General features: G+C 42.3%; 1 protein-coding gene and 3 non-coding genes across 4 annotated transcripts in view; 3 read left to right on the top strand and 1 right to left on the bottom strand.

Annotated features, from left to right (window-relative positions):
* The window catches only part of tor4aa (torsin family 4, member Aa), a 34,026-nt gene extending 15,359 nt beyond the window's left edge, over nt 1-18,667 (bottom strand). The window contains exon 1 of the mRNA XM_061926906.1: nt 18,633-18,667. The gene's annotated coding sequence lies outside the window, so the exon portion shown is untranslated. The remainder of the gene's footprint in view (nt 1-18,632) is intronic.
* Nucleotides 7,927-8,032, top strand: LOC133575039 (U6 spliceosomal RNA). Its single transcript, XR_009811453.1, has one exon. It is a non-coding gene; the product is annotated as a U6 spliceosomal RNA (small nuclear RNA).
* LOC133575040 (U6 spliceosomal RNA) lies at nt 11,336-11,441 on the top strand. Its single transcript, XR_009811454.1, has one exon. It is a non-coding gene; the product is annotated as a U6 spliceosomal RNA (small nuclear RNA).
* Nucleotides 13,906-14,012, top strand: LOC133575041 (U6 spliceosomal RNA). Its single transcript, XR_009811455.1, has one exon. It is a non-coding gene; the product is annotated as a U6 spliceosomal RNA (small nuclear RNA).
* Nucleotides 18,668-27,070: the final 8,403 nt, after the last annotated feature.

The raw sequence follows: 27,070 nt of genomic DNA, 5'->3' as shown, positions 1-27,070 counted from the left end.
CTAGTACATACAGCTTTTGGAGCAACATATGTTGCCATCCAAGCAACGTTACCATGGACGCCCCTGCTTATTTATTAGCCAGAACAGAGAGTTTAGAGATCGGTCTGTAATTATTTAGATTACTAGGGTCACCTCCTTTTAATAGGGGGATTACAAGGGCAGATTTCCAATCCAAAGGGATTTCATTTGAAATTAGAGTAAGGTTAAAAATGTGAGTCAGTGGTTCAGCTATAATTTCAGCTGCTAACTTTAAAATTTTCATTCAGCAAGACAATGCCACGTCTTCTCAGTTCCCAAACGTTTACTGAGTGTTGTTAAAAGGAAAGGTCATGTAACGCAGTGGTAACAATGCCACTGTGACAACTTTTTTTTTGCAATGTGTTAATGCCATTAAACTCTAAGTTCATTATTATTTGCAACAAAAAAAAGAAGTTTCTCAGTGTGAACATGAAATATCTTGTCTTTGCAGTCTATTCAACTGAATAGACTTTTAAATCATAATAAACGTACACAGAGATGATAAAAATGAATTTATGAAATGCATTATTCTTATAGTAAGAGCTCATTCGGGTAAACGTTAGACACAAGTCATGTGACCATGAGGATGTTGCGTAATCGTCAGCTCTTGTAATTTAAGCCTTTGTTTCCTCTGCTCTGAGAGGGGCGGAGCCTCTGAGGTCTGGCGAGCGTCTCTCGTCGGCCAACATCAACATTGCCCTCTAACCCACTCCACCTGCCAATCACTGACTGGAACACAGCTGTCAATCACATCAGAGGATGATTCTTTGTCGAGTGTAGGAGCAATCTTCAAAACAAAACGCTAAAAAAAACACAGCTTCCCGCACGTCCAACATGACGACATCAACAACTTCCTGACACACACACACACACACACGCACACACACACACACACACACACACACACACACACACACACACAAACACACACACACAATTTCCTGGCAAAGGATGACAATAGTTGAACTATGTAAGTATTATCATCATGATCATGTTAGGAATGATTCCACATGGCAATAATACAAAATATGCTGAGTTGGACCATGACTCACATTACAAGTTTTCACCACTTTTTTTTGTTTTTTTTTGTTGAGAAAGTGCTGACTTTGTCCTTCCTGCAGGATAACTTTCTCATCAAACAACAATGAGAACATTCTACACCAGAGCTGGGCAAATATCTTGACTTAGGGTGGTGTCACATTGAGAGAAAAAAATGTGCCCTGGGGGGGGGGGGCAATATGTATGTGTGTATAACATACTTGCCAACCTTGAGACCTCCGATTTCGCGAGGTGGGGGGTGGGGGCGTGGTCGGGGGTGGGGCGGGGCGTGGTTGGGGGCGTGGTTAAGAGGGGAGGAGTATATTGACAGCTAGAATTCACCAAGTCAAGTATTTCATACATATATACAGTATATACAGGTAAAAGCCAGTAAATTAGAATATTTTGAAAAACTTGATTTATTTCAGTAATTGCATTCAAAAGGTGTAACTTGTACATTATATTTATTCATTGCACACAGACTGATGCATTCAAATGTTTATTTCATTTAATTTTGATGATTTGAAGTGGCAACAAATGAAAATCCAAAATTCCGTGTGTCACAAAATTAGAATATTACTTAAGGCTAATACAAAAAAGGGATTTTTAGAAATGTTGGCCAACTGAAAAGTATGAAAATGAAAAATATGAGCATGTACAATACTCAATACTTGGTTGGAGCTCCTTTTGCCTCAATTACTGCGTTAATGCGGCGTGGCATGGAGTCGATGAGTTTCTGGCACTGCTCAGGTGTTATGAGAGCCCAGGTTGCTCTGATAGTGGCCTTCAACTCTTCTGCGTTTTTGGGTCTGGCATTCTGCATCTTCCTTTTCACAATACCCCACAGATTTTCTATGGGGCTAAGGTCAGGGGAGTTGGCGGGCCAATTTAGAACAGAAATACCATGGTCCGTAAACCAGGCACGGGTAGATTTTGCGCTGTGTGCAGGCGCCAAGTCCTGTTGGAACTTGAAATCTCCATCTCCATAGAGCAGGTCAGCAGCAGGAAGCATGAAGTGCTCTAAAACTTGCTGGTAGACGGCTGCGTTGACCCTGGATCTCAGGAAACAGAGTGGACCGACACCAGCAGATGACATGGCACCCCAAACCATCACTGATGGTGGAAACTTTACACTAGACTTCAGGCAACGTGGATCATGTGCCTCTCCTGTCTTCCTCCAGACTCTGGGACCTCGATTTCCAAAGGAAATGCAAAATTTGCTTTCGTCAGAAAACATGACTTTGGACCACTCAGCAGCAGTCCAGCTGGTGTCGGTCCACTCTGTTTCCTGAGATCCAGGGTCAACGCAGCCGTCTACCAGCAAGTTTTAGAGCACTTCATGCTTCCTGCTGCTGACCTGCTCTATGGAGATGGAGATTTCAAGAGTTGAAGGCCACTATCAGAGCAACCTGGGCTCTCATAACACCTGAGCAGTGCCAGAAACTCATCGACTCCATGCCACGCCGCATTAACGCAGTAATTGAGGCAAAAGGAGCTCCAACCAAGTATTGAGTATTGTACATGCTCATATTTTTCATTTTCGTACTTTTCAGTTGGCCAACATTTCTAAAAATCCCTTTTTTGTATTAGCCTTACACAATATTCTAATTTTGTGACACACGGAATTTTGGATTTTCATTTGTTGCCACTTCAAATCATCAAAATTAAATGAAATAAACATTTGAATGCATCAGTCTGTGTGCAATGAATAAATATAATGTACAAGTTACACCTTTTGAATGCAATTACTGAAATAAATCAAGTTTTTCAAAATATTCTAATTTACTGGCTTTTACCTGTATATATAGATAGCTACATCCTGAAAATATGCAAACAAACTGTGTTTAGATAATTGATACTTCAAACTTGCATAAATAAATCTTAAGGAATATAACATAACTTGGCTTCTGAGAGCTTCAAAATGTAATGAATAAAATGCTAAAGTTGTTGATAAACAAGCAATTATTTTAATAATTAAATATGGTCATTTTAAATGAATTATTATGATATTTTAAAATCAATTATTTCAAATATGTTTATTTTAATGTATAATTCCATGGCTGGATGTAATAAGGAGTCACGAAAAAATACAAATAAAAATACAATTAATTTTGATGTTTTTAGCAAAATATAGTAACAAAATTTTTTTTTTTTAATTAATAAATATATTTATTTTTATGTAAGATAAACATAATAATAAAATGTATCTCTAGTCTGGATGATTTAGTTCTTGTCACCCTGTTGTCCTCCCGTCATGAAAAAAGGCTGTCCTCACTCAGGTCCGCATGGAGCTGGAGGGGGCGTGGCTTCCAGCTCCGGCTGAAAATCGGGAGATTTTCGGGAGAATATTTGTCCCGGGAGGTTTTCGGGAGAGGCGCTGAATTTCGGGAGTCTCCCGGAAAATTCGGGAGGGTTGGCAAGTATGGTGTATAAATGATATATACCACAGATGTCCGATAATGGCTTTTTTGCCAATATCCGATATTCCGATATTGTCCAACTCTTAATTACCGATTCCGATATCAACAGTGGTGGAATTAACACATTATTATGTCTAATTTTGTTGTGATGCCCCGCTGGATGCAATAAACAATGTAACAAAGTTTTCCAAAATAAATCAACTCAAGTTATGGGAAGAAAATACCAACATAGCACTGCCATATTTTTTTTTTTTTTTTTAAAACATGCCTCAAAACAGCAGCTTGGAACTTGGGACATGCTCTCCCTGAGAGAGCATGAGGAGGTTGAGGTGGGCGGGGTTGAGGGTGGTAGGGGGTAGCGGTGGCGTGTATATTGTAGCGTCCCGGAAGAGTTAGTGCTGCAAGGGGGTTCTGGGTATTTGTTCTGTTGTGTTTATGTTGTGTTACGGTGCGGACGTTCTCCCGAAATGTGTTTGTCATTCTTGTTTGGTGTGGCGCATATTTGTAACAGTGTTAAAGTTGTTTATACGGCCACCCTCAGTGTGACCTGTATGGCTGTTGACCAAATACGCCTTGCATTCACTTGTGTGTGTGTGAAAAGCCGTAGATATTATGTGATTGGGCCGCCACGCAAAGGCAGTGCCTTTAAGGTTTATTGGCGCTCTGGACTTCTCCCTACGGCCGTGTACACAGCAGCGTTTTAAAAAGTCATACATTTTACTTTTTGAAACCGATACCGATAATTTGTGTGTGTTTGGGTCCCTTATTTCCAGGAAGGATAGAGTTCTAAAAAAGTTATGACAGACCACCTCAAAAAAGAAGTGAATTGTACAGTTCTTTACTGAATGGGACACCTAAAATGTACATGAAAATTAAAGAAAGGGGTATTTACAATATTAACTATGAACAATGAAACACTGAATATTAACAACATCTTTTACTTCTCAGACCAGCTCCTCCATAGACATCTTTTACAATCAAGCAAAACACAACAAAAAATGTAACAAACAGCAAAATATGAATGCACAGTGTAATAAACACCTACAATATGATATATTATCACTTAAAAATGTGCTTCCACATCTGTTTCTGGCACGTGTTTGGGGCCATAGACATGTTCTAAGGCAGTGGTTCTCAAACTTTTTTTGTCATCCCCCACTTTGGACAAGGGGGAGTTTTCAAGCCCCACCTGCCCCCATCGCCCCCAACAGAGCGCTAATGCCAAGCTTTAACATTTTAAAATTTATTGAACATCAAGTTGTATACATTCGAACTCAATAACATAAAATAACATCAAGTTCAATAATAAATAAAATAACTGTGCAGCTGTGGTATAACTTGCATCAAGTTCAATAATAAATAAAATAACTTCCATCAAGTTCAATAATAAATAAAACAAAAGTATTATAACTTGCATCAAGTTCAATAATAAATCAAAAAAAGTGTTATAACTTGCATCACGTTCAATAATAAATCAAAAAACTGTTATAACTTGCATCAAGTTCAATAATAAATCAAAAAAAGTGTTATAACTTGCATCACGTTCAATAATAAATCAAAAAAAGTGTTATAACTTGCATCAAGTTCAATAATAAATCAAAAAAAGTGTTATAACTTGCATCAAGTTCAATAATAAATCAAAAAGTGTTATAACTTGCATCAAGTTCAATAATAAATCAAAAAGTGTTATAACTTGCATCAAGTTCAATAATAAATCAAATAACTTGCATCAAGTTCAATAATAAATCAAAAACAGTGTTATAACTTGCATCAAGTTCAATAATAAATAAAACAAAAGTGTTATAACTTGCATCAAGTTCAATAATAAATCACATAAAAGTGTTATAACTTGCATCAAGTTCAATAATACATCAAATAACTTGCATCAAGTTCAATAATAAATCAAAAAAGTGTTATAACTTGCATCAAGTTCAATAATAAATCAAAAAAAGTGTTATAACTTGCATCAAGTTCAATAATGAATCAAAAAGTGTTATAACTTGCATCAAGTTCAATAATAAATCAAAAAGTGTTATAACTTGCATCAAGTTCAATAATAAATCAAATAACTTGCATCAAGTTCAATAATAAATCAAAAAAAGTGTTATAACTTGCATCAAGTTCAATAATAAATAAAACAAAAGTGTTATAACTTGCATCAAGTTCAATAATAAATCACATAAAAGTGTTATAACTTGCATCAAGTTCAATAATACATCAAATAACTTGCATCAAGTTCAATAATAAGTCAAAAAAAGTGTTATAACTTGCATCAAGTTCAATAATAAATAAAACAAAAGTGTTATAACTTGCATCAAGTTCAATAATAAATCAAAAAAAGTGTTATAACTTGCATCAAGTTCAATAATAAATAAAACAAAAGTGTTATAACTTGCATCAAGTTCAATAATAAATAAAACAAAAGTGTTATAACTTGCATCAAGTTCAATAATAAATCAAATAAAAGTGTTATAACTTGCATCAAGTTCAATAATACATCAAATAACTTGCATCAAGTTCAATAATAAGTCAAAAAAAGTGTTATAACTTGCATCAAGTTCAATAATAAATAAAACAAAAGTGTTATAACTTGCATCAAGTTCAATAATAAATCAAAAAAAGTGTTATAACTTGCATCAAGTTCAATAATAAATAAAACAAAAGTGTTATAACTTGCATCAAGTTCAATAATAAATAAAACAAAAGTGTTATAACTTGCATCAAGTTCAATAATAAATCAAATAACTTGCATCAAGTTCAATAATAAATACAATAAAAGTGCCACTTTGCAATCTTTGCAAAAAAAAAGGAGGAGCTATGCATTTGGCAAGACAGGGCAAGTGACAGCACTTTCCCCCAGGAGAGCCACCTTGCTTCACTGTGAAACAGCACGGCTGTATGATCAGCTCCCATTTCCTCACACAGTGCAGAGAACAGTCGCACTTTCAGTGGTCGTGTTTTGATCAAATTTACCGCGCTCACAACATGTTAAAACCTCATTGAGTTCGGGGCTGAGCTGCCTTGACGCGAGTGCTTCCCGGTGAATGACACAGTGTGTGCCCGTCACATTTTTGTTTCTCTGCAGGCGCTGGCTCTGGCTCGACGACCTTTGAGGTGCGAGTCACAAATGTATATATTTGTGTAATTGTGGTCCACACATTAGCCTGCTACCCATCCGCTCGAACGTTTGTTCCGCTTAGCCCCGCCCCCATTAGTTACTGTTGCTATGTCTGTCAAACTTTCGCTCCTACCGAGAAATATAAAGCCTACAGTAAAAATAAGTACCGGTAATTTCCATTTATTTATATAGCGGATTTCACAGACAGAATCACAAAGTGATTTACAGTGTGTATAGAAAATGAAAGCATAGTAAAAAAATAATCTAAGAATATAATAATTAAAAAAATAAATTTAAAGTGAAATTTCCTCCCGTTCCTCGCGCCCCACCTGTCATGTCTCTATTCCCCACCAGTGGGGCGCGCCCCACACTTTGAGAAACACTGTAAGGGTACGCAGCATGGAGCGCTACTGCCAACTGGCGCTGACGAGACGCGGGGCCGCCATCTTGGAGTGGTGATCCGTGCAATTCATTTGGCAGGAGCAATGAACTGTCATTCATCTTACCTCACTGAATACTACTGATTTTTACGCGCTTTTTTTGTCGTACGTGTACATACTTGCCAACCCTCCCGATTTTCCCGGGAGACTCACGAATTTCAGTGCCACTCCCGAAAATCTCCCGGGGCAACCATTCTCCCGATTTCCACCCGGACAACAATATTGGGGGCGTGCCTTAAAGACACTGTCTTTAGCATCCTCTACAACCTGTCGTCACGTTCGCTTTTCCTCCATTCAAACAGCGTGCCGACACAGTCACATAACATATGCGGTTTTTACACACACATGAGTGACTGCAAGGCATACTTGGTCAACAGACATACAGGTCACACTGAGGGTGGCCGTACAAACAATTTTAACACTGTTACAAATATGCGCCACACTGTGAACACACACCAAACAAGAATGACAAACACATTTCGGGAGAACATCCGCACCGTAACACAACATAAACACAACAGAACAAATACCCAGAATCCCTGGCAGCACTAACTCTTCCGGGACGCTACAATATACACCTGCCGCTACCACCAATGGGAGCACGTAGTGTCACATTAATTTGCATATATTTCCCATCAGCCCCTACCAGACCCGCTCAAACTGCTTAACCGTTTGTTTTAAGTTAAGTTAACGTTAACTTAAACTTCACTTAAAACAAAAGTTTTCTTAGCATTGCTGGTCGTGACTCCACAAAAACATGATCTGAAAAATGAAGTTAAAGAAATAAATTATTTATTTCTATGGAGAAAATGTCGTAACACCGTCCACCGTGTTTGTAATGTACATTAAAAAAAACAGTATACTTATACTTATTGGGCCGCTCCAGATTAATGTGTTACTTCGGTAACACACATACTAAAATTGGAACGATACAGAGAAGATTAGCATGGCCCCTGCGCAAGGATGACACGCAAATTCGTGAAGCGTTTCCAAATTTTTTCCAATTAGAAAACAGTTTTTCTTTACACTAAATCTGAGATAAAAAATTCCAGGGTAAAGTTATTGCTGCGGGAAGTTGATAACTGACATTACAGTGCATGAGACACTGACATTGTTATGACATCCTCAAGCACACTTCAGTCTGTACAGTCAAAGCAGTCCTGTAACTCTGCCTTCATCTCATTCGTCCATTTCTTTACTGTTCTGAATGCAGGTGTTGTATATCGGTTGGTCGTGCCACTCTCCCAGGACAGAGTGACTGTGTGAAGCGTGATGAGCCAAGAATACGCCAACGAGGCATCGTCGAACAAAAAGCTTTATTTGTTTCAGCGAGCCTCAGACTGGAACCTGCAGCTTCCAGGAGAAAAGAGTGGGCCTTTTTCCTCTCTTCTGTCCTTTAAATACCTTTTACACAAAGACCCTTCCTCTTTGTAGTTCTAGCCTTGGAGCTGGTCAGTCTGGCCAGTCAATTTTTGCTTGACATTATTCCTTTGATCAGTTTGAGTCTGGTAACCTCCGACCCCTATCCTCTACTCCTATCTGTGGGGGCTTCCACCAGATGTTGCTAATGTCAAGGCCAATTGGGAACTTTATAGTCTCAGCACAAACAAGCTTGCCCAGGGCTTACCATCTCCTGATACTAGCTTTGTTGATGAAGCATACCAGGACTTTTGTCATGCTAAGAGATCAATCCCACGCAGTCAAAGAAATGAATACAGGCCATGCTGGGATGCAAAGTGTGAGAGCCTCTACCAGGTCTTTTTGAAGGCCCCACAGGGGGAAGCATCAGGCACTGCTGGTTCTGCACTGCATGCTCGACTTGATGAAAAGCGGAAAGAGCGTTGGTCAGAGGCTGTCAACACCATCGACTTCAAGCACTCCAGCCGGCTGGCATGGAATACAATTAACAACTTGACTGGCAGATCCAGACGATTGCATCGCCCACGCCCTATCCCTGCAAACTCCATTGCATCGCATTTGGTAAAGAATGGGGTCTATGGAACAAAAGATCACGAATCAGCCAAACTTGTGAACAAGGAAGTGGCTGAACTTTGGAGGATCCCTACACCCCCTGGTGAAGATTTTACTCCAGAGGAGTTTGCCAATGCCCACCAGTTGCTTAAGTCTGGAAAAACTCTGGGGCCTGATTCAATCTGCCCAGAGCTGATAATCCAATGCCGGAGCTGTTCTAAAGTCCTGGCTAAACAAGTTCCTATCTTCCTGCTTGCGCACACTCAAGCTTCTAAAAATCTGGAGAAGAGCATTAGTGGTCGCCATCCCAAAGCCGATGAAGCCACCACAGGATTCAAAGAGTTATGGACCTATCTCTCTTTTGTGCATCCCTTTCAAAATACAGGAGAGACTGATATACACTCGTGTCGAACCTATTATCGATCCACTGCTCCCTCAAGAGCAAGCTGGATTTCGGTGCGGAAGATCAACTGTGGATCAAGTTACTCTCCTGACTCAAGAAACTGAGGACAGCTTCTCGACGAAGAATAAAGCAGGTGCTGTGTTTGTTGATCTTACAGCAGCCTATGATACCGTTTGGCACCGTGGCCTTACCTGAAAACCTTTGCGCCTACTGCCGGACAGGCACATGGTCTTTTTGATCATGGAACTCGTCGGAAACCGCAGTTTCACCATGGCCCAAAAAGCAGGTTGCGAAGTCCGAGAAATGGCGTACTTCAGGGATCAGTCCTGGCTCCCCTCTTATTTAACATCTACACATATGATCTGCCAGTAAAAAATGCCAAAAAGTTTGCAAATGCAGACGACTTGGCAATTATGCATCTACAAAAAACTGGCAGGAGTTAGAGGGGTCTCCTCTTCCTCTTCCACCAGATGTTGCTAATGTCTCTAAACTTCCTCCTAAACTCCAAACTTGCATTCCTGTAGGTTCCCAATTTCCTGAGGGCAAGGGTTCAGCAGAGTTTACATGATCAGCGAGAGTTTGCGGCGCTTCACTCACGTCAGCTCGGGGGTCTTACTTGCAAACCTTTGCGCCTACTGCCGGACAGGCACATGGTCTTTTTGATCATGGAACTCGTCGGAAACCGCAGTTTCACCATGGCCCAAAAAGCAGGTTGCGAAGTCCGAGAAATGGCGTACTTCAGGGATCAGTCCTGGCTCCCCTCTTATTTAACATCTACACATATGATCTGCCAGTAAAAAATGCCAAAAAGTTTGCAAATGCAGACGACTTGGCAATTATGCATCTACAAAAAATTGGCAGGAGTTAGAGGGGTCTCCTCTTCCTCTTCCACCAGATGTTGCTAATGTCTCTAAACTTCCTCCTAAACTTCAAACTTGCATTCCTGTAGGTTCCCAATTTCCTGAGGGCAAAGGTTCAGCAGAGTTTACATGATCAGCGAGAGTTTGCGGTGCTTCACTCACGTCAGCTCGGGGGGTTAATATAAACTCCGACCAGAATGAATGAAGAGATTTCCTGCGGGGAGTAGAATGGCTTACGGTTCAGAAAAAGTGACTCCAAAATCGGGCTGTGATGTTACTGAGATCAGTAACGTCTGTGCACCAACCTTCGTTTATGTAGGGTCAGATTCCCCCTCCTTTAGTTTTTCCTGATAGCTCATTTTGCCGGTTTCCGAGTAATCCGTTATCAGGAATCATATCACTGAGCCAGGTTTCGGTGAAGCAGAGGGCAGCCGAGTGTGCACAATCCTTGTTAGTCTTGCTCAGAAGAAGCAGTTTGTCTATCAGCAGTAGTGGGGCAGTACAAGTACCTGGGAGTCCACTTGAACTGCAGACTGGACTGGAAGGACAACAGCAAAGCTGTATACAAGAAGGGCATGAGCAGACTCTCTTTCCTGAGGAAGCTTAGGTCCTTTAATGTGTGCAGTAAGCTGTTGGAGATCTTTTTTCAGTCTGTTGTGGCCAGTGCCCTGTACTTTGCAGTGGTTTGTTGGGGGAGCAGCACCAGCAAAAGGGACTTAAACCGGATTGACAAACTGATCCGCCTATGGCGAGGCACCAATGGGAGCACGTAGTGTCACATTAATTTGCATATATTTCCCATCAGCCCCTACCAGACCCGCTCAAACTGCTTAACCGTTTGTTTTAAGTTAAGTTAAAGTTAACTTAAACTTAACTTAAAACAAAAGTTTTCTTAGCATTGCTGGTCGTGACTCCACAAAAACATGATCTGAAAAATGAAGTTAAAGAACAATGAACAATAAATTATTTATTTCGATGGTGAAAATGTCGTAACACCGTCCACCGTGTTTGTAATGTACATTAAAAAAAACAGTATACTTATACTTATTGGGCCGCTCCAGAATAATGTGTTACTTCGGTAACACACATACTAAAATTGGAACGATACAGAGAAGATTAGCATGGCCCCTGCGCAAGGATGACACGCAAATTCGTGAAGCGTTTCCAAATTTTTTCCAATTAGAAAATAGTTTTTCTTTACACTAAATCTGAGATAAAACATTCCAGGGTAAAGTTATTGCTGCGGAAAGTTGATAACTGACATTACAGTGCATGAGACACTGACATTGTTATGACATCCTCAAACACACTTCAGTCTGTACAGTCAAAGCAGTCCTGTAACTCTTCCTTCGTCTCATTCGTCCATTTCTTTACTGTTCTGAATGCAGGTGTTGTATATCGGTTGGTCGTGCCACTCTCCCAGGACAGAGTGACTGTGTGAAGCGTGATGAGCCAAGAATACGCCAACGAGGAATCGTCGAACAAAAAGCTTTATTTGTTTCAGCGAGCCTCAGACTGGAACCTGCAGCTTCCAGCAGAAAAGAGTGGGCCTTTTTCCTCTCTTCTGCTATCCTCTCCGACAACTGTCCTTTAAATACCTTTTACACAAAGACCCTTCCTCTTTGTAGTTCTAGCCTTGGAGCCGGTCAGTCTGGCCAGTCAATTTTTGCTTGACATTATTCCTTTGATCAGTTTGAGTCTGGTAACCTCCGACACCAATCCTCTACTCCTATCTGTGGGGGCTTCCTACCAGATGTTACTAATGTCTCTAAACTTCCTCCTAAACTCCAAACTTGCATTCCTGTTGTTCCGGAGAACAACCTCGCTCTCAACACCAGCAAGACCAGAGAGATCATCGTCGACTTCAGGAGGAGCAGCACCGACCCTGCCCCCCTCTACATCAACGGCGAGCGTGTAGAGAGGGTCCACACCTTCAGGTACCTTGGAGTCCACATCTCTAATGACTTCTCCTGGACAGTCAACACCACATCAATCATCAAGAAGGCTCAGCAGCGGCTACACTTCCTTAGAGTCCTCGGGAAGTACAACCTGAAGCCTGACCTGCTGCTGACCTTCTACCGCTCGTCCATCGAGAGCCTGCTGACCTACTGTATTACGGTATGGTACGGCAGCTGCACTGCAGCAGACAGGGAGAGGCTGCAAAGAGTGGTCAAGACGGCTCAGAAGATCATCGGCCGCCCTCTCCCCTCTCTGACGGACATCTACACCTCCCGCTGCCTCAACAGAGCCAGTGCCATCATCAAGGACAGCACCCACCCTGGCTCTGACCTGTTCCACCTGCTGCCCTCTGGGAAGCGCTACAGGTGCATTAAAACCAAAACAAACAGGCTAAAGAACAGCTTCTTCCCCAGGGCCATAACCATCCTGAACGGACTGCCCCATTGTCCCTCATAACTGCCTTCTCTTCGGTGCAATAACCCATTCCACCAACCACCCTGTTTTTTTTTGTTTTTTTTTCATGTATATATTCTTTTCACACCATATTCATTGCACTTCTACATTTTTTATATTTTTATATATTTGCACATTGTTTTTCTAGCATGCACACATCGCACTGTATGGAATGGCCTCAATCTCGTTACCTTGCGTAATGACAATAAAGCTGATTCTGATTCTGATTCTGTAGGTTCCCAATTTCCTAAGGGCAAGGGTTCAGCAGAGTTTACATGATCAGCGAGAGTTTGCGGTCGCTTCACTCACGTCGGCTCGGGGGTTAACATAAACTCCGACCAGAATGAATGAAGAGATTTCCCGCGGGGAGTATAATGGCTTACAGTTCAGAAAAAGTGACTCCAAATTTGGGCTGTGATGTTACTGAGATCAGTAACGTCTGTGCACCAACCTTCGTTTATGTAGGATCAGATTCCCCCTCCTTTAGTTTTTCCTGATAGCTCATTTTGCCGGTCTCCGAACCCGGGTAGGAGTAACCCGTTATCAGGAATCACATCACTGAGCCAGGTTTCGGTGAAGCAGAGGGCAGCCGAGTGTGCAAAATCCTTGTTAGTCATGTTCAGAAGAAGCAGTTTGTCTATCAGCAGTAGTGGGGCAGTACAAGTACCTGGGAGTCCACTTGAACTGCAGACTGGACTGGAAGGACAACAGCAAAGCTGTATACAAGAAGGGCATGAGCAGACTCTCTTTCCTGAGGAAGCTTAGGTCCTTTAATGTGTGCAGTAAGCTGTTGGAGATCTTTTTTCAGTCTGTTGTGGTCAGTGCCCTGTACTTTGCAGTGGTTTGTTGGGGGAGCAGCACCAGCAAAAGGGACTTAAACCGGATTGACAAACTGATCCGCCTATGGCGAGGCACCAATGGGAGCACGTAGTGTCACATTAATTTGCATATATTTCCCATCAACCCCTACCAGACCCGCTCAAACTGCTTAACCGTTTGTTTTAAGTTAAGTTAAAGTTAACTTAAACTTAACTTAAAACAAAAGTTTTCTTAGCATTGCTGGTCGTGACTCCACAAAAACATGATCTGAGAAATGAAGTTAAAGAACAATGAACAATAAATTATTTATTTCTATGGTGAAAATGTCGTAACGCCGTCCACCGTGTCTGTAACGTACATTAAAAAAAACAGTATACTTATACTTATTGGGCCATTCCAGGATAATGTGTTACTTCGGTAACACACATACTAAAATTGGAACGATACAGAGAAGATTAGCATGGCCCCTGTAGCAAGGATGACACGCAAATTCGTGAAGCGTTTCCAAATTTTTTCCAATTAGAAAATAGTTTTTCTTTACATTAAATCTGAGATAAAAAATTCCAGGGTAAAGTTATTGCTGCGGAAAGTTGATAACTGACATTAAAGTGCATGAGACACTGAGGACACAATGCATGAAACATGAAGACAGTAGATGAGGTCACAGTGCATGAGAGACTGAAGGTCTCATTTCATCAGCCTCCACGCGGCGAGACCCAGAAACTGGAAATAATTCGATGACTTCCAGGCTAATGATGAATACACGGCAACGCTCCCGGGGTGGAAAAAGGATAGACCCTCAGCCCCGGAAGCAAAGAGGTGACAAACCTAAAGATGTTCCATGCTGCCTATCACTGCCCAACATCTTGCAGCTCAACATCGAGGGCTTAACCGCAAGCAAGATCTACGTCACCAACCAGCTGGCCAGCAGGCAAAAAGCCCTCGTCCTCCTACTACTACCGACTAGTGATTCCAAATTTTACACTAGCTGGATCGGTCCTAAGCAGGAAGCATGGCCTTGCCACGTTTGTCCATAAGAAGTTTAGATGGACCATTGTCGATCAGTCTTCAAGTGGATCGGCAATTGAGTGGTTATGCTGGGACATTGATGGCGCAAAAATTGTCAATGTCTACAAGCGACGGACCTTGCGACTAAAGCCAGCAGCCATCCCGGTGTTTCCACACCCTAGTATCTATGCTGGCGACTTCAATTGCCAGCACACAAACTGGGGCTACAGTTCCACCAGTCCAGATGGGGAATGTTTGGTTGACTGGGCAACCAAGACCACCCTTGTATTGTTACATAACCCCAAGAATGCCCCTAGCTTTTTCTCTGGTCGCTGGAACACCAGAACTAATCCAGACTTGGCTTTCGCAAATAGCTGGCACTTGGACAGCCGTGTCCAAAGTCCCAACATCGACCCTCGCTTGTAACGGACTCAAGAATGATGGTCTCAGTCCCAAGCGAGCCACATAAGCATTGGAACTTCCGCAAGGCCAGTTGGGAACTTTATAGCCTCGGCACAAACAAGCTTGCCCAGGGCTTACCATCTCCTGATACTAGCTTTGTTGATGAAGCATACCAGGACTTTTGTCATGCTAAGAGAAATGAATACAGGTCGTGCTGGGATGCGAAGTGTGAGAGCCTCTACCAGATCTTTTTGAAGGCCCCACAGGGGGAAGCATCAGGCACTACTGGTTCTGCACTGCATGCTCGACTAGATGAAAAGTGGAAAGAGCGTTGGTCAGAGGCTGTCAACACCATCGACTTCAAGCACTCCAGCCGGCTGGCATGGAATACAATTAACAACTTGACTGGCAGATCCAGACGATTGCATCGCCCACGCCCCATCTCTGCAAATTCCATTGCATCGCATTTGGTAAAGAATGGGGTCTATGGAACAAAATATCGCGAATCAGCCAAACTTGTGAACAAGGAAGTGGCTGAACTTTGGAGGATCCCTACACCCCCTGGTGAAGATTTTACTCCAGAGGAGTTTGCCAATGCCCACCAGTTGCTTAAGTCTGGAAAAACTCTGGGGCCTGATTCAATCTGCCCAGAGCTGATAATCCAATGCCGGAGCTGTTCTAAAGTCCTGGCTAAACAAGTTCCTATCTTCCTGCTTGCGCACACTCAAGCTTCTAAAAATCTGGAGAAGAGCATTAGTGGTCGCCATCCCAAAGCCGATGAAGCCACCACAGGATTCAAAGAGTTATGGACCTATCTCTCTTTTGTGCATCCCTTTCAAAATACAGGAGAGACTGATATACACTCGTGTCGAACCTATTATCGATCCACTGCTCCCTCAAGAGCAAGCTGGTTTTCGGTGCGGAAGATCAACTGTGGATCAAGTTACTCTCCTGACTCAAGAAACTGAGGACAGCTTCTCGACGAAGAATAAAGCAGGTGCTGTGTTTGTTGATCTTACAGCAGCCTACGATACCGTTTGGCACCGTGGCCTTACCTGCAAACCTTTGCGCCTACTGCCGGACAGGCACATGGTCTTTTTGATCATGGAACTCGTCCGAAACCGCAGTTTCACCATGGCCCAAAAAGCAGGTTGCGAAGTCCGAGAAATGGCGTACTTCAGGGATCAGTCCTGGCTCCCCTCTTATTTAACATCTACACATATGATCTGCCAGTAAAAAATGCCAAAAAGTTTGCAAATGCAGATGACTTGGCAATTATGCATCGTACAAAAAACTGTCAGGAGTTAGAGGGGTCTCCTCCCCAGGACATGGCAAAATTATTCACTTATCTCCAGAAATGTAAGTTGAAGCTCAGTGTAACCAAAACGGTGACGGCAGCCTTCCACCTTTACAACAGGGAGGCACAACATCAGCTTAACATCACGGTTGATGGACCGCCTCTACCCTTTTCTGCCGAACCAACATATCTCGGCATTAAGTTGGACATGTTTTCCCGACACCTGGAGTCGCTGCGCAAAAAGCTAACAACACGCGTTGGGCTTTTGAGACGACTGGCTGGATCTAGCTGGGGTGCTGGCGGTGTTACACTTGGTACAGCCACCCTTGCCTTGGTCGCAGGGGCCATGCTAATCTAGTAGTACCGTATTTTCCGCACCATAAGCCGCCCTGGGTTATAAGCCGCGCCTTCAATGAACGGCATATTTCAAAACTTTGTCCACCTATAAGCCGCCCCGTGTTATAAGCCGCATCTAACTGCGCTAAAGGGAATGTCAAAAAAACAGTCAGATAGGTCAGTCAAACTTTAATAATATATTAAAAACCAGCGTTCTAACAACTCTGTTCACTCCCAAAATGTACGGTAATGTGCAAATGTGCAATCACAAACATAGTAAAATTCAAAATAGTGCAGAGCAATAACATCAATAACTTAATGTTGCTCGAACGTTAATGTCACAACACACAAAATAAACATAACGCTCACTTTCTGAAGTTATTCTTCATTCATAAATCCCTCGAATTCTTCTCCTTCGGTGTCCGAATTAAAAAGTTGGGCGAATACGGGATCCAAAATGGCCGGCTCCGTCTTGTCGAAGTCATTGCCTTCCGGAAAGCTCGGACCACAGTTGTGACCGAAATATCCGCCCAGGCATTTACGATCCACTGGCAGATGTTGGCGTATGTCGTCCGGCGCTGTCTCCCTGTCTTAGTGAAGGTGTGTTCGCCTTCGGTCATCCATTGTTCCCACGCCGTTCGCAGTTGTGCTTTAAATGCCCTGTTGACACCAATATCGAGCGGTTGGAGTTCTTTGGTTAATCCACCCGGAATGACGGCGAGTGTTGTATTTTTGTGCTTCACTTGTTTTTTGACACCATCTGTGATGTGGGCGCGCATGGAGTCGTATATCAACATGGACGGAGCTGCGTGAAAAAAGCCACCCGGCCTCTTCGCGTAAACTTACCTTAACCACTCGCTCATCTTTTCTTCATCCATCCATCCCTTCGAGTTAGCTTTTATGATGACGCCGGCTGGAAAGTTCTCTTTTGGCAAGGTCTTCCTTTTGAATATCACCATGGGTGGAAGTTTCTGGCCATTAGCATGGCAAGCTAGAACCACAGTGTGTCGCTTAGTAGGAGCCATTTTGTGGTCTTTACAGATGTAAACACACAAAGGAAATGAAACGTAATACCCGCGCTCTTCTTCTTCTATGGGGGCGGGTGGTTGCTTACCATAGAAGAAGAAGCGCTTCCTCTTCTACGGGGAAAAAAGATGGCGGCTGTTTACCGTAGTTGCGAGACCGAAACTTTATGAAAATAAATATTTATATTAATCCATATATAAAGCGCACCGGGTTATAAGCCGCACTGTCAGCTTTTGAGAAAATTTGTGGTTTTTAGGTGCGGCTAATAGTGCGGAAAATACGGTAGTACTTGTGTTTGTAGCAGTAGTAGTAGTACTTGTAGTAGTACTTGTATTTGTAGTAATAGTACTTGTAGTAGTACTTGTATTTGTAGCAGTAGTAGTAGTACTTGTAGTAGTACTTGTATTTGTAGTAATAGTACTTGTAGTAGTACTTGTATTTGTAGTAGTAGTAGTAGTAGTAGCAGTAGTATTTGTAGTAGTAGTAGTAGTAGTATTTGTAGTATTTGTAGTAGTAGTAGTACTTGTGATAGTGTAGTACCAGCAACAACAGTAGTAGAGGGGGAAAAAAAGTTTTTTTGGGGGGGGGGGGGGGAGATGGCAGCCATTTTAGTTTAGGATTCCTTTTGTTCTTCAAAGAAACTAACAAAGAAACAAAGTCATACACTGTTCCCTGCGCCGATTTAATCACAAATAACACATGTCTGTTACAGTTAACACGTTTTTTTCGTTTCACACACACAATTAAATGTGTTTTTTTTCGTTTGTTGTTTAAATGTGTTGAATTGAAGACAACACTCACAGCAAGCTGCTTTGATGTCTCCTCATGCTAAAAGTTACGCCACAACAGTAAGGTTACAAAGTTAAACCATACACTACTTGCACACACACCATTAAAACATGTTTTACTTGCGTTAATTGTTGAAATGTGTCGAAGAATACAACCCCCGCTCCCGTCAAGCGTGTTAAACGTGTTAAAACGCACACCACAACGTTAACGCTATTCATGTAAAAAGCCCCAAACTTTCACACACTAAACGTAAACATTTTTAAGTCATAACTCACCGTCGTCGTTGTCTGAATTCGAAGAGCTGCGTAGAATCCTATCCAAGTCTACGTTTGAAGCAAGCGCGCTTTGAGAAAGACACCACCTTTATGGGGCGGACTCAAGAGGGACGGGACCAATCACAGCTCTGTTATGTTGATTCGAAGCTTGTCCTACGGCTCAGTGAGAGCCAATCAGACGGCTCCAATTTTGAACTTGGAACAGAGACCATCCCGGTAGTAAGTCGGACACGTTTCCAGTGAGGGTTGGACTCCGCCAAGGCTGCCCTTTGTCACCGATTCTGTTCATAACTTTTATGGACAGAATTTCTAGGCGCAGTCAAGGCGTTGAGGGGATCTGGTTTGGTGGCTGCAGGATTAGGTCTCTGCTTTTTGCAGATGATGTGGTCCTGATGGCTTCATCTGGCCAGGATCTTCAGCTCTCACTGGATCGGTTCGCAGCTGAGTGTGAAGCGACTGGGATGAGAATCAGCACCTCCAAGTCCGAGTCCATGGTTCTCGCCCGGAAAAGGGTGGAGTGCCATCTCCGGGTTGGGGAGGAGATCTTGCCCCAAGTGGAGGAGTTCAAGTACCTCGGAGTCTTGTTCACGAGTGAGGGAAGAGTGGATGGTGAGATCGACAGGCGGATCGGTGCGGCGTCTTCAGTAATGCGGACGCTGTATCGATCCGTTGTGGTGAAGAAGGAGCTGAGCCGGAAGGCAAAGCTCTCAATTTACCGGTCGATCTACGTTCCCATCCTCACCTATGGTCATGAGCTTTGGGTCATGACCGAAAGGACAAGATCACGGGTACAAGCGGCCGAAATTAGTTTCCTCCGCCGGGTGGCGGGGCTCTCCCTTAGAGATAGGGTCTGACCAGGGCTCAGAAAATCTGTAGAGACTCCTCCCACCCCCACCAAGGACTGTTTTCACTGCTGGACTCTAGAAAGAGGTTCCGCATCTTCTTCCCTCAGGGCAGAAAACTCTTGAACGCATCATAATAATCCCCTCAATTCCCCCCCAAAAACCAATCAACTGGCTGGAATATAAAGACAATATAACATACATCCATAAACGTGGATGCATATGTAGAAGTGCAATATATTTATCTGTACAGGAATCTATTTATTAGGGCCCGCATGGCCCATTGTATAAGGACTCCCAAAGGGAGTCCTTATGCAATGGGACATAAGGACCTATTCTTTATTCTTCCGCCGCCACATTAAACTGTAATTTGCTTCAAAACTCACCATATTTGACCCACACATCAGGACCTGCGAAAATTGCCTTTTTTTAAAAAAAACCGAACCACAAAACTCAAAATTGCGCTCTAGCGCCCCCTAGGGAAAAAAAAAACTAGACTGCCTGTAACTCCCACTAGGAAGGTCGGAGAGACATGAAACAAAAACCTCTATGTAGGTCTGACTCAGACCTAGATTTTATGATAGTACATTCTTGGGCTAAAATCAACAGGAAGTTGGCAATTCCCCCTTCAAGACAAAAAAGTACTAAAAACAGTCACTTTTGCCTCTTTGAGCTGCAATTTGACCCCCTTAACATGCTTCAAAACTCACCAAACTGAACGCACACATCAGGACTGGCAAAAACTGCGATCTAATTAAAAAAACCTAACGCCAAATCTCAAAATTGCGCTCTAGAGCAATTTTTGAATAAAACTGAGAAAAACCTGCTCCTCGGATGAAACAAATGACAAAACTGCCTGTAACTCCGACTGGGAAGGTCGGAGAGACATGAAACAAACACCTCTATGTAGGTCTGACTCAGACCTAGATTTTATAATGGTACATTCTTGGGCTAAAATCAACAGGAAGTTGGCAATTACCCCTTCAAGACAAAAAAGTACTAAAAACAGTCACTTTTGCCTCTTTGAGCTGCAATTTGACCCCCTTAACATGCTTCAAAACTCACAGTCCTGAACATCAGGACTGGCAAAAAGTGCGATCTAATAAAAAAACCTAACGCCAAATCTCAAAATTGCGCTCTAGAGCAATTTTTGAATAAAACTGAGAAAAACCTGCTCCTCGGAAGAAAAAAATTACAAAACTGCCTGTAACTCCGACTGGGAAGGTCGGAGAGACATGAAACAAACACCTCTATGTAGGTCTCACTTAGACCTACATTTCATAAATTGACAACCCCCAGCAAAAATCAACAGGAAGTTTGCTATTCCCCCTTCAAAACAAAATGTTTGTAAAAACCGGTCACCTTTCTTCAAACATTATCTCCTCTGAGCGCGTTTGTTGTTTCAGCTTCAAACTAACACAGGAGAGATTGAACCCTTCTGATTAAAAGTTGGCGAAAGAGTTTTGATACCTGCTCCGGTTTTGATTTTATGACCCTTCAAAGAACCGCTGCGCTGATGCTGCTGCGCTGCTGTTTTTTTAAGATGGCTGCTTAAAAGCAGGATGCACCAGCGTGCCCACACAATGCAGACTAGGTAGGTACACTAGACAAAAGTCTTGGGACACTTCAGACTAAAAGTAGACAAAAGTATTGGGACACTTAGGACTAGCACCTGCCAAATACGCGGGCCCGAACAACGCTGCTTGCAGCTTTAATTATTCTTTATTCTTCCGCCGCCACATTAAACTGTAATTTGACCCACTTAACATGCTTCAAAACTCACCATATTTGACCCACACATCAGGACCTGCGAAAATTGCCTTTTTTTAAAAAACCGAACCACAAAACTCAAAATTGCGCTCTAGCGCCCCCTAGGGAAAAGAAAAACTAGACTGCCTGTAACTCCCACTAGGAAGGTCGGAGAGACATGAAACAAAAACCTCTATGTAGGTCTGACTCAGACCTAGATTTTATAATAGTACATTCTCGGGCTAAAATCAACAGGAAGTTGGCAATTCCCCCTTCAAGACAAAAAAGTACTAAAAACAGTCACTTTTGCCTCTTTGAGCTGCAATTTGACCCCCTTAACATGCTTCAAAACTCACCAAACTGAACGCACACATCAGTACTGGCAAAAAGTGCGATCTAATAAAAAAAAACCTAACGCCAAATCTCAAAATTGCGCTCTAGAGCAATTTTTTAATAAAACTGAGAAAAACCTGCTCCTCGGAAGAAAAAAATGACAAAACTGCCTGTACCTCCAAATGGGAAGGTCGGAGAGACATGAAACAAACACCTCTATGTAGGTCTCACTTAGACCTACATTTCATAAATTGACAACCCCCAGCAAAAATCAACAGGAAGTTTGCTATTCCCCCTTCAAAACAACATTTTTGTAAAAAACCGGTCACCTTTCTTCAAACATTATCTCCTCTGAGCGCGTTTGTTGTTTCAGCTTCAAACTAACACAGGAGAGAGACTGAACCCTTCTGATTAAAAGTTGGCGAAAGAGTTTTGATACCTGCTCCGGTTTTGATTTTATGACCCTTCAAAGAACCGCTGCGCTGCTGTTTTTTTAAGATGGCTGCTTAAAAGCAGGACGCACCAGCGTGCCCACACAATGCAGACTAGGTAGGTACACTAGACAAAAGTATTGGGACACTTAAGCCGAAAAACTGGACAAAAGTATTGGGACACTTGGGACTACAACTTGACAAAAGTATTGGGACACTTACGACTAAAAGTAGACAACAGTATTGGGACACTTAGGACTACCACTGGACAAAAGTATTGGGACACTTACACTGGACAAAAGTATTGGGACACTTGGGACTAAAACTTGACAAAAGTATTGGGACACTTAGGACTAGCACCTGCCAAATACGCGGGCCCGACCAACGCTGCTTGCAGCTTTAATTTATATCTGCACCTTATTGCTCTTTTATCCCGCACTACAACCAGATAATGCAACAACATGTCCTTCTTATCTGTACTGGAAAGTTCACATTTGAATGACGATAAAGGAAGTCTAAGTGTATGAGAGACTGAGGACATAATGCATGAGAGACTGAGGACAGAGTGCATGAAACATGAAGTATGAGAAAAGAATGAGGTTTCTGCCGAGAGCCCTAAAAGGATTCAAACATGATCTCTTTAGTTCCCGCCTCACAAGCACAGACCTGACTACATTCCAAACATTTCACAACTCTTCCTGTCGCCAAGCAATGAGAGCACAAAGTCACTTTTTACCTTCTCGGGTACGACAAGAAGATAGAAGAGGAAAGTGCTGATCTGCAGCGGACGAGAAGAAGATGAGAAGGACAACAAAGAAGCGCCTCACCTCTGACGTCTTACGCGCGACGTGTTGCGTCCATTGCGCGCTGCACCTTCACCGAGTCTGCGCTCTCAGGCTCCTCCCCCCCCCCTCATCCTGCTCTGGCGACGTCACGCACTTCCTTTTCTTCTCTGGTGGAAAAAAAACACTCAAACTTCTTCATGACTCGCCGCCACTGTGCAACACCTCATTCTCACGGCTGCCATGGAAATGTGAGGACGGTTATTTGCATGTTGGGCAACACTCGCACTGCACTCAACTCTTGCAGTACTTCATTACTGCAGTACTTCATTACTGTACTACTGTATTTATTCAGATTCTAAATTAATTCATCATTTTCAAAAATATAATAAAATGCGTGAATGCTCCAATGCTGAAGTTGGACTGATGTGCTGACAGAATGTACCGTATTTTCCGCACCATAAGGCGCCCTGGGTTATAAGCCGCGCCTTCAATGAACGGCATATTTCAAAACTTTGTCCACCTATAAGCCGCGCCGTGTTATAAGCCGCATCTAACTGCGCTAAAGGAATGTCAAAAAAACAGTCAGATAGGTCAGTCAAACTTTAATAATATATTAAAAACCAGCGTGATGTGGGCGCGCATGGAGTCGTATATCAACATGGACGGAGCTGCGTGAAAAAAGCCACCCGGCCTCTTCGCGTAAACTTCCCTTAACCACTCGCTCATCTTTTCTTCATCCATCCATCCCTTCGAGTTAGCTTTTATGATGACGCCGGCTGGAAAGGTCTCTTTTGGCAAGGTCTTCCTTTTGAATATCACCATGGGTGGAAGTTTCTGGCCATTAGCATGGCAAGCTAGAACCACAGTGAAGGATGACTTCTCATTCCCTGTGGTGCGAATATTCACCGTACGTGCTCCCGTTGTATCCACAGTGCGGTTCACAGGAATATCAAAAGTCAGTGGAACCTCGTCCATGTTGATAATGTTCTCTGGCCGGATCTTTTTTTCAGCTATCTTGTTTTTACAATATGCACGGACAGTAGCCAGCTTTTCTTGAAAGTCTTTAGGCAGTTGCTGTGAAATAGTAGTCCGTGTGCGGATGGAGAGATTGCGTCTTTTCATGAACCGGAAACCTGTCGCTTAGTAGGGGCCATTTTGTGGTCTTTACAGATGTAAACACACAAAGGAAATGAAACGTAATATCCGCGCGCTTCTTCTTCTTCTACGCGGGCGGGTGGTTGCTTACAGTAGAAGAAGAAGCGCTTCCTGTTCTATGGGGGCGGGTGCTTACCTTGGCAGTTGCTTGCGTAGAAGAAGAAGCACTTCCTCTTCTACGGGGAAAAAAGATGGCGGCTGTTTACCGTAGTTGCGAGACCGAAACTTTATGAAAATGAATCTTAATATTAATCCATATATAAAGCGCACCGGGTTATAAGGCGCACTGTCAGCTTTTGAGAAAATTTGTGGTTTTTAGGTGCGGCTAATAGTGCGGAAAATACGGTAGTATGAATGCAGAATAGTTTGAATGTTGGAATGGTTTGAATTTCCAGGAAAAATGGAATTTGGTTTGGAACTTGGGAAAGTGTTAGTTAGAATGTCCAGGATGAGTGGAATGTGTTGATGTTGGAATGCTTTGAATAGCTTGAAAAATGTGGGAATTGTGCAACTTGTGAAAATGTCCCATTCATCTCTGTCATGTCTGTGTAATCATGTTTTGTTTTAAGTCATGTTTTGTTTAGTTATTGGACTCTTTAGTTTCTGTCTTTTCACTCCCTTGTCTTGTTTCCATGATTACCCCATTAGTTTCACCCGTTCCACGTTTGGACTCATTGTGCACTCTTGATTGTCACCATAGCAACCCATTAGTTTTCGCCTGTCGCGTCACGCACCTGTTTCACGTTTTGAGTCACGCACCTGTTTTCGTTAATCATGTCTGTAGTATTTAAGTTCAGTGTTTTTCAGTTTGTCTTTCTGGTGACATCCTCAAATTTATGCTCTGTCCATTCCTAACACTTCTTTCCATGTCCATCCTTCATGCTACTATTTTTGTCCAAGCCAAGTAAGTTTTTGTTCCATGTTTATAGTCTTTTTGGTTTCATAGTTTGTTCTCCGCCATTGTGCGCGCCTTTTGTTTACTTCCTTGTTTTGTAGTTCTAGTGTTTCAACAAAAAATGTACTTACATTCCCGTCTCGCCCGAGCCAACTTTCCGTTGCATCCCAGAAAAAACTAAACCCCAGGACCAAGTCTTGACAATCTCAATGGGAACTTCCTGGAAATTTGGGAATTTTGTGAAAAGCGGGATTTTTGTGAAAATGATTAGGAGCATGAATGTCCTGAATGAGCTGAATTGGTTGGCGTTGGAATCGTTTAACTCCATCAAGAATTGTTGAAGTAGTAACAGTTTTTTAACTGCAAAATGATATTATGGAATTTCGGGAAAACCGTGAATTTTTTCCAGTTCTTAAACCATTTTTTTGTCCTGACTAAGAGGAATGTTTCGACCGTGGAACGGTTGAAATGGGTTGAAAAATGTGAAAGAAGTCGCCGCACTCAAAAAGGTTGGAAATTAGGTTCGAAAAAAAACAGGAATTCCTGGAAATTTGTTGAACATGTAAAAATGGTTGTTCGAATTTCCAGGATGAATTGAATGTGTTGAAGGTGGAATGATTTGAATCGGTTGAAAAATGTGGGAGTAAAATGGATAATTCATTTTGAATGGGGGGAAATGTCCCTAAGACCTGGGAATTCTAGGAAATCTGGGAATTTTTTTTTTATAATTGTTGAAAGGGAGCACATAATTCCTGAACAGGCTGAATATTTTGGAGTTGAATTGGATAAAAAAAATGTGGGAGTTGTGGAACTTTGAAAAATGTCCCATTCTTTTCAATGGGAATTTCATGGAAATTTGGGAATTAGTATTAGTGGCCAAGACATGGGTAACTTACACATCTGTGAAGGCGCCATTAATGCTGAAAGGTACATACAGGTTTTGGAGCAACATATTTTTCATGGACGCCCCTGCTTATTTCAGCAAGACGATGCCAAGCCACGTGTTACATCAACGTGGCTTCATAGTAAAAGAGTGCGGGTTACAGTGTTTCCCACACATTCATTTATTTGTGGCGGCCCGCCACGAAAGAATTACGTCCGCCACAAATGGATTTTTCGGCTTTTGACTCGCTCGACCGCTCATAAAAGCAATGGGACTCTGTCTGTGAATGTACCTTGTAGTTACAACTCCGGTGCAGTAGGTGGCGGTAGCGTACTATGCATTGTAACTCCGCCAATAGCACTTAATTCACCTGGTGGGCCAGAAGAAGAAGAAGAAGAAGAAGACGGAGTAAAAGAACGGACCGACCGGATCAAAATACGAGGGTAATAGGTTGTAGGTAGATAAATTATAGCTGCATCGCTCGCGGCTCGTCATATATTTAACGTTAATCCGCGATTTCACCGAGCGTTTCACTGACGGTGAGCAGCCTGACGCTGTCACGTGTTTTCATACCGACGAGCTAACGTGTCCAGGTTATAACCCTGTTGTCAATGAACACACGTGGAGACGGTGCTTCAGATACTGCATTAATAATGAAGCTAAAATGTCCACTGTCCACTGCAGCATGTGAATGCAATGAAAAGAATCAAATCTGAGCCAACCAGCTGTTAAAATGTTGTCCAGGTTAATGTTTTGGCCATTAAAGGCCCTTCATTTCAAGATTTCAACTGTGATCGGGCTTTAAACAGGTGGCTGACCTTTTCAGATGGGTGTAACTCAGGGGTGCTCACACTTTTTCTGCAGGCGAGCTACTTTTCAATTGATCAAGTCGTGGGGATCTACCTCATTCATATATATCATTTATATTTACTTATTTATGAAATATATGTTTTTGTTAACAAGTTAAAGGTGTTTAATGATAATGCAAGCATGTTTAACACATATAGTTAATATTGTTAATAAATTAAAGGTGTTTAATGACAATACAAGCATGTTTAACACATATAGTTAATATTGTTAACAAGTTAAAGGTGTTTAAAGATAATACAAGCATGTTTAACACACATAGATTCCTTTCTTTCATGAAGACAAGAATATAAGTTGGTGTATTACCTGATTCTGATGACTTGCATTGATTGGAATCAGACAGTGGTGCTGATAACGTCCGCATTTTCAAATGGAGGAGAAAAAAAGTCCTCCTTTCTGTCCAATACCACATGAAAGCGGTTGGTTTTTGGCATCTTATTTGTCCAGCTTCTGTACTCCTCTGTATAGACTTTACAAGAAATACATTGGCGGCAAACT

This window comes from Nerophis lumbriciformis, linkage group LG32 (genome assembly GCF_033978685.3).
Source record: "Nerophis lumbriciformis linkage group LG32, RoL_Nlum_v2.1, whole genome shotgun sequence".
NCBI lineage: Eukaryota > Metazoa > Chordata > Actinopteri > Syngnathiformes > Syngnathidae > Nerophis > Nerophis lumbriciformis.
Note: the sequence above shows the minus strand (reverse complement) of the source record. Positions and strands in the feature narration are given on the sequence as shown.